The sequence below is a fragment of the Gallus gallus genome, chromosome 8 (assembly GCF_016699485.2).
Source record: "Gallus gallus isolate bGalGal1 chromosome 8, bGalGal1.mat.broiler.GRCg7b, whole genome shotgun sequence".
Taxonomy (NCBI): Eukaryota; Metazoa; Chordata; class Aves; order Galliformes; family Phasianidae; genus Gallus; species Gallus gallus.
Genome location: NC_052539.1, coordinates 5,124,256 through 5,132,224, shown reverse-complemented (window position 1 = coordinate 5,132,224; position 7,969 = coordinate 5,124,256).

Here is a 7,969-nt window from a genome sequence, read left to right as displayed (position 1 = left end):
AAATTTACCTCCCAGACCTTGACCAGGGCTGGGGTTTCCTGTGTTTGCTCTTCGGGCTTCTGTCCCTTGGAGGTGTTGCAATGCTGGGGGGAGGGCTGGCCGCAAGGACTAGGTGATCACAGAGGTCTTTTACAACCTTTATGATTCTAACCCTGGCTCCCGATGGAACCAAACCATGCAAAACAACAGTCATCCCATCACAAGCACCCTCAGCTCAGCTTTCCTCCTCCTCTCTTGCTTCCTCTCTGCCAGCTGGCCTTTTTTCTCTTGTCTGTGAACATAACTGCTCTACAACAACATTTGCCATTAGGAAGGACACAGCTTTAGCCACATCCCTGCTGGACTCCAGTAGAGGCCAAGCAGAGCTGGCTTTGGCCTCAGTGAAGCTGTCTCAGTGCCGTGGGGGCAGGTGACGAGGAGAAACATCCTTGTCTGCATATGGGTGACCCGGGCAGACCCTTGTCTGCAGTAGGCTTTCAGAAGGCATCCAGCCTGTGCTGCAATCCATTTGTCTTTGTGCTGCAGTCAGATCCCCTGGCTCGTCCCTGTGCCTGCTTATCTCCATTACACTCAGGCCATGCGTGGGCGTCCACCGGCATCTCCCCTCCGTGTTTGGATTTTGCCAGTCCTGATGGAGAGGAGCTACAAGCAAACAACATTCCTCTCCCTGTCTGCACTGATTATCTCAGGAACTCATCTCCTTGCACTCCACTCCAGCCTGTGTCAACATCACTGGGGTTGGGGAGGGCAGGACTGCACTGCCTGCTGTCCCATCCTGTACTCCATGTGCTACCCAGCCCAACACCCTGCACCAGCAGGGCTCCTCTGGGGATGAGTCAGACCCACGAGGGGTTTCTGAACATCTCCTTCTCTTGGATTGCTCCACGTTTAAGGCAAGAAAACACGCAGGTCCTGGAGTGCAAAGCGATCTCGAGACTTATCCTGCTAGAGGCTTTCCAGAAGCCTCTCCCCATCACTGCCAGGCCCTCAGATCATCAAACAGAACCTCGCTAGTTCAACGTTGGCACCTCAGATTCGCTTCTCCATATCCCACAACCTGCAGGACTTCTATGCCCTAAGCAGCGTGCTCAGATCCCTCCTGCATTCCCTCTCCCTTTTCTCAGACCGAACCCATCGCAGCAGATGCCAGGGTGTGGAGCCACTCCAGAAATCAGGCTGCAGCCTTAGGTGGCACAGCTTGAACTGCATGACTGGAGCCAGCAGATAGGCAATGAAACACTGCTCCTCCAAAAACCGAAACCTTTGCTCCGAGAGCTCCGAGCAGAAGCAGCAGGACATGAACTGTGCCAGCGCACAAAGGAGCTGAATTGACGTCCTGTTGCTGCAGCCCAGCAAAATAAGCTAATGATGGACAGGACTGCAGCTTTTCATACGGGAGGGAAGGCCTTACAGTGATACCAAAGGAATTATTTCAGCCCCACAGTGACAATACCCACCCGCTTCCTTATTATATTTTATTGATCTTGCCCTAAATACACGTGGCTGGAGGAAATGATGCATAAATTACTAACGACTTAATTTCTTGCTCTGACACAGGCTCACAACAGCCCTTTGAAGGGGAACCAGGAAAGACAATGTGTGAAAGGATAAAGGCAACGAGATGAGCTTGGATGTAATAATCCCATGTGAATGATTATTGCTGCAACTAATGTAATCTAATAATGAAGAATTGATGCCAGATGTCCCCCGGAATATGCCAGGCAGACTCAGGATTCAGCAGTGGATCCATTTCTAAGGAAACCTTGTTAGGAGGAAAAAAAATGCTGTTGTTTGTTCATCAACCGAGAGCCTGTAGACCTTTATAGACAGATTTGCAATAAGAATATGCCTCGCAAAGCTTCCTGAAAGTGCGTTCCTTAGGCTTGGTTTCAAACTGGCCTTCAGGGGTAGTTTAGGATGTTGGGTTTTGGGATCAGCCTGTTTCAAAACCCAGCCCTTCTCCCAAGCCAGAGCCACCACCTGCACATCACCCAAGGGCACAGATGGAGATGCTGGGAGGGCAGGTGAATGAAGAGAGGAGAATTGCTTCCCTCTGTTTATTTCCACCGTGCACCCTTCCTGCTCCCACCAGGATCCCAGACCAGAGCTCCATCCCTATCCTGGGGCACAACACACCCCATACACTCCTTCCTTTGCACAAGCTACAGTACACAGGGACACTGTATGGCAGGTAAAACACTGGTTGCTACAAAATAGGTACAACACCTCCCCTCTTGGCTCGTGCTATTTAGAAGGCTGTTCTGCAGACTGGGTGTGGGGCTGGTAGAACACTGCCAACTATCTGAGTGTTTCATGAGGACCTGACCTGGACCAAAATGATCACCCATACTGTAGACTACAGTATGGTATGGGACTATACTGTAGACTATGGGATGGTCTTCTACAGTGGGGATGGGCAGAGCGGGCATATCAAGGTGTGAGGACAGCATTGCCAATGGGCACTGATTTCCAAGGCAGCATGCTGGGCAATCACAGCCAAACCAGAGACGTCAATGCTTCCTCTTCGTTCAAAAACACACAGGATAATGTAAAACAAACCAAACAGGCACAAACCACACTTTTCACGCTCCCTCCTCCCTTCTCTTTGCTTTTTCATCACCTTTCTGAAGGTATTTCATGCCATAATTCCAAACACCTATTCCAGTCGTGTGTGGTTTGAGCTGTTCTTCACGGTTGTTCCTTTTTAACTATTGCTTTTTAAGTAGCTTCAATAGGAAGGGAAGCTTCAGCAAGACCTGGATCCACTCAAACTCAAAACACTCCATCCAACTTCAAGGATTCATTCAAGCCCCATTAACTCAAACGGGACTTCACATCTTGTTTGTTGGTCGTTTTTGCAGGAAGCCCAGAGGACTCCACAGCAAACCTGCCTGATTCCTGTACTGAGTCACAGCCCCACGTGAGCATGGTTGGATTGTGTCAACATCGGTGCTGCTTGTTCCGTGATCCTCCTTTGTCAGCCCATCTGATAGCGTGGGCTGCTCATCTGTGTCGAAATCTATTTGACAGGGGCTCTTTGATCTGCCCATACGCTGCTTTCTCATCCTAACAGGCCCACAGCAGCAGCCCCAGAGGACTTTGCAAACAATAACACGAGCATAGCTGCACTTAGGACTTGCAAACTCTGATTTTAGCCCCTTTGTACGCCAGATGCCACCAGGCCCAGAAACAATTTGCAAACAGGACCTAAGATCAGGCCTAATTTTAGTAAGCCTTTGGGCTCCAGGTCCCCTGACTGCGCTTGCTTTGATGAAACACGATCCTAGGATGAAAGAAAGCAAAAATCCAGCTGGCACCTGCTGGGAGGGCAGGGAGAGGGAATCTGGCAGACAGGAGGTTCCTACAGAGATTGCCAACACTACTACATGTCTGTTTTGCTTTTTGGGCAGCACGGCGATTCCAAAGGTGATAAACATTTGGTTTGGCTGGCCAGACAAGATGTGCCCACATCAGATACCGCTCTCTCCCTCCTCTCTCGCTAGCATCTCCGCACCTCTCAGGCAGCCCCTTCTGTTGTGCTTCAGGTCACCGAGCTGCAGAGAGCATCCAGGCTCTGCTGGAGTGAAGCACATCGGTAGGAAGAGCTGCTTCCTTGCTAAGCGTGGGCCAGCTGGCTGGGCTGCATCTGGACAACTGATTTCAAACGTCAGTCTGGAGCACAGCACAAGGATTTTCATTACAGGACACGTCTGAACCCCAAGCAACCCTGAGGTTACCGTAGCCTTTTTAGGAACACAGCTTTATTTACAATTCAGTGTCATGGAAAGACAAATCTTTAAATTAGGAGTGTTGTTTCCCCCCTCCACTCCCCCAGACAATTCCTATGTGAAAGAATGATTCTTTAAAGCAAGACTTGCTATTACCTGAGCATCAAAAGAGGTTAGGAAAGACCGTTCACTGTCCTTCTCATTGTTCTGCAGTCCCGAGGAATCCCCTACAACCCAGTTATGCTCTTCAACCAAAGAGCATTTGGAAGGTTCCCTGCAATCTCTTCCTATAAACACCTATTGGTTTCACCCTGCTATCAAGCATGCAGGTGAGCTGGCTCAACCCACTGCTCAGCCAGCCACCTGCAGCTGGGGTGACTCATTGCCCCTGCAGCAGCAATCAGCATCCTTTGATGGAGGGTTGGCAGGCAGGTCAAATCTGCTGCTTTCAAACCCCATCTCTCACCCCTCCCCAAGTCTCCTCAGAGAAGCCTACAGCATCTCTAGGGCAGCATCCCTTAGGCACGAGCCACTGGCTGGGTTTTATGGAGGTGATCTGGACAGCTGGGCCCCTTCTAGGAAGGAAGGGGCTGCTGGTGGCATTACTGTGTCTGCACTCTGTCACAGACCGTGCTTGCCTGCACCGGAAGCAACACGCGAGGCAAACGTGCAGACCTTGGTGGAAGCTACAGCAATTAGGTTAATGAAGAGCTGGGGCTGTCCCATATGTTTTCTGATCTGTTGTTCTTTGAGTGCCATACTGCACCTGTTCCCACAGCATCCGAAGGCCTCAAAGGCATGGATTTGCCTGCACCAGACACAGGAGCAGAAGGACGACACATACAGATTGCTGGCATAATGCAGAGGCAGAAGTTGCTCGGATTTAACCATCAGCGATGCTGGGAAATAAAACTACTGCTCATCCCTCCAAGCCAGCACAGCTAATAGCCCTAGCTTGGGATTTCTGAAAGAGCTGGAGTTTCAGACACCAAACAGCTCAAACCATCCAGGAGCCGTGGATCCAGGCCCCTGCAATTCCTCAGAGCATCCCTACAGCTGCCCAGGTCCCACTCAGAAAGCCCCTGATTTTTGCACAGGGTTGCAGCGCACAGTGCCGGCTTCCAACTGCAGTGCCATCACTCTCAGCCAGGGACGGGGCTTTGGAGCAGGTGACCTCCCAGAGCCTCTAAAATCTCATTTCTTAGAACGCTCTGACAAATTCTTTCCCCAGATGCAAGCTCAGAGAAAAACCTACTCTTCAGAACTAGCTTCGCTCGTTACAAAGCCTAGGGGAATCCATATGCCCAAAACACTTCTACGACAGACCTTCCCCAGAGCATTCCCACTGCCCACAAGAGTGGATGTGGCACTAGAGGGCATAGTGGGTGCAATACAATGGAATGCACAGCAGTAACAGCAGAGCAGCAAAGTCCTAGGCTGCAGCAAGTGGGGGCTTACTCAAACACAACAGCTGTGAGTACAGAAGTAAAGAATTTGCTTACCTTCAGAAGGCCTCACACACACAGGGATCTCCAGCAAGAAAAAAAACCTTCTATTCCACTGCCAACCCTTAAATGAGGTCTGGGAAGGGGTGCATCCTGGCTCCAGCCCTTCCAGTCACTCAGGTACATTGCATACAGCTGAGCTCCCCTGGGTCGGTGCCCTGCCTTCCCACCAGGTGCTCAATCACTGCTTCAGACCTTGACTTAGCTTTTCTGCTACACTGGGCATGGTGGGGATGTGTTGATGGTTGGACTAGGTGGTCTTTTCCACCTTAATGATTCTACCATTTCTCAGAGGCAGATCACATTCTGGAGCAAGGCTTCAATGCTGACATGAAAGCAGACTATCTGCTGTTTGCAACCAATCCTGCCTCCTGCTACAACGCCAATAAAGCACTTTAGAAGTCCCCAGAGCTGCCACCAGTTTCCATGGCCAAAAGGCTGACCTTCAAGGCAGCACACAGGGAAGGATGCAGTGACAGGTCGTTCACCATTTAATGAGGCAAGAACCAAAACCTGCAAGGAAAGAGGAAATAAAAGTGACAAAAGAGAAGCACGGGCCAGCCCGCCGTCCATGTGCGCACAGGAACATTTGCACGTTATGAGCTTCCTCTGGCAGCATCTGAAACACTCATCAGCACCGAAAGGAACCGCCCATGGCCTCAATGCAGCCAAACTGAGCAAATGCTGCCTGCAGCCTGGGTGAAACTGTGCTCTCTGCACTCAGCGTGGCTTTCAGGAGCGAGGTGCTGGTTTCTTAGCCATCACCGTTGCTGCACAAGAGACTTTTTACCTCCATTGGGTTTTCAAATCTGGATTTTAAAGTCAGTGTTAGGGAAGACGTGGAGTTTTTAGCCTTCTGGCATGTCAGGTGGGATTTTACACCGCTCTGAGCAAAAACTACACCCTCTGCTCCAACTGGGCAATGAGGCAGTGCTGAATATTCATGAAGAAAAGCTAACAGAGGGAAAAGCAAATGAAGCAGATTGATCTGTACTGACCCCAGCAGTGGTGCCTACCTGCCCTGGTTCAAAGGAGCAGCGTGATAAATGCATTCAGGTGAACAGCTGCCTGGCTCTGGTGCGAATGAACCACCAACCTGAGCGTACTCTGCATGAAGAGGATGTCTGAGCAGTGCATGCAGAATGCACTGTGGCTTTGCCAATTACCCGTGGGATGCAAACTGCTGCTGTCCCTCCGAAGGAACACGGTGAGGGTCTCTCAGCTCTGCTCAGACCCAACCCCCGCCAAACCTGCAGGTATTCTATAGGTTTGATAAGTCAGCCTTTGCCAAGGGGTGAAAATGGTATCATTTATTCCATCTGGTTGCTTCCAACAATTGTGTCTTGGTCAAAAGAGAGTCAATGTGAAGTAGCAAGGGTTTACTCTGTTCTCCCACTGCAGCCACCCTGGCATCAGCTGCAGCAAGGAATGGGAAAGGAGAGCAGTGAGGATTGGATAGGGCCATGTCTCTCTTAGGATAGGACTTTCTAGAACTACGCTTGCTGTCATTTTGGCTAAAATAGTATCATTTCCCCGTGGCACATTTCGTTACCCAAGCAAACCCAGCATTTCACCATGTCTGATTTGTATGTTATCTGAGTTGTTTGAGCTGATATGAGATAAGATGAAAGGGGGGACGTCACTGTGCGGCGTTGGCTGCGCTCTGTTTCCCTCTTGGTGTAGGTCATGCTGGGCTCCATTTCCCAAGATCCCAAAGAGAAAACATCCTGCCTGATTGCAGCCCCTCCTTTCCCAGAAATTGCAGCGTGGAATAAGCCCTGAACGCAGTGTTTCCTGTCTCCCCTTTAACCCTTTACCTTCCACCCAAGTGCTCCATGACACAAGCCTCCTCCAGCAGGAATGGATTCAGTATGCTCCCTCCTCCTGCCCACTCAAAGGCTGTCAGAAGGCCAGAATGACAGCACTGGAGTGCCAGAAGCAAGCAAGTCACCTGCAATTTCACACCTGCCTTCGCTGCCTTTGTGGCAGCTGGTGAGGCGAGAAGCTGATGAAGGTCCCACTTGGCCCAGGCTGAAAGTCAAAGCAACTGTTGGGCCTTTCAAGGAACGTCCTTTCCTGAAGTGGGAAGCCAGGTAGAAAACCTGCTGGCAGCTGCCTGGGGGCATCTGCTGCCTTGCTAAGGAGGCATTTGTGTTTTTTTTTCTTTGCCCTGTTCTTGGCAGTATTCCTGAGCTGGAGAAAGCGTTGGCCATCATCAGCTGTGCAAGCATTTTCTGGGCAGTGGATTTCTTTCTTATCACTGGAGCCACAGCTCAACTGTGCTGGCCAGGTCTGCTTCTTTCCTAGGCAAGCTTTAACAGCACCAGGTGAACAGCAATAACCACCTACCCATTTTGGCTCCACTGGCCAAATTTAACCTGCAATTTTTCTCGTTTCACCCTAGAGGCGTGAATGTGAGAGGGCATAAACTGAGATAGGGAGCCCCATGATGTGACTGTGCAAATATTAGAGGCTGGACTGCGATACGTGTGTCTGTTCTGCCCTCTGCTAAGCTTTTTCTGCCTAATACCAACAGGAGGTTGACCTGCCAGCCTGTGGGCAAGGCCACACTGTACTTCTCGTTTGCTGTGAGCTATGGCTCTCAAGGAACGACTTTTCTTGTGTTCTTACCTGTTCCTAACCAACAGCTCCAGCACTCACCATAGCACCCTACTCCTCTGGGCCCCTGGGCTGAAGACCCCTCACAGGGTACCCACCAGCAGCTGCACATTAGCA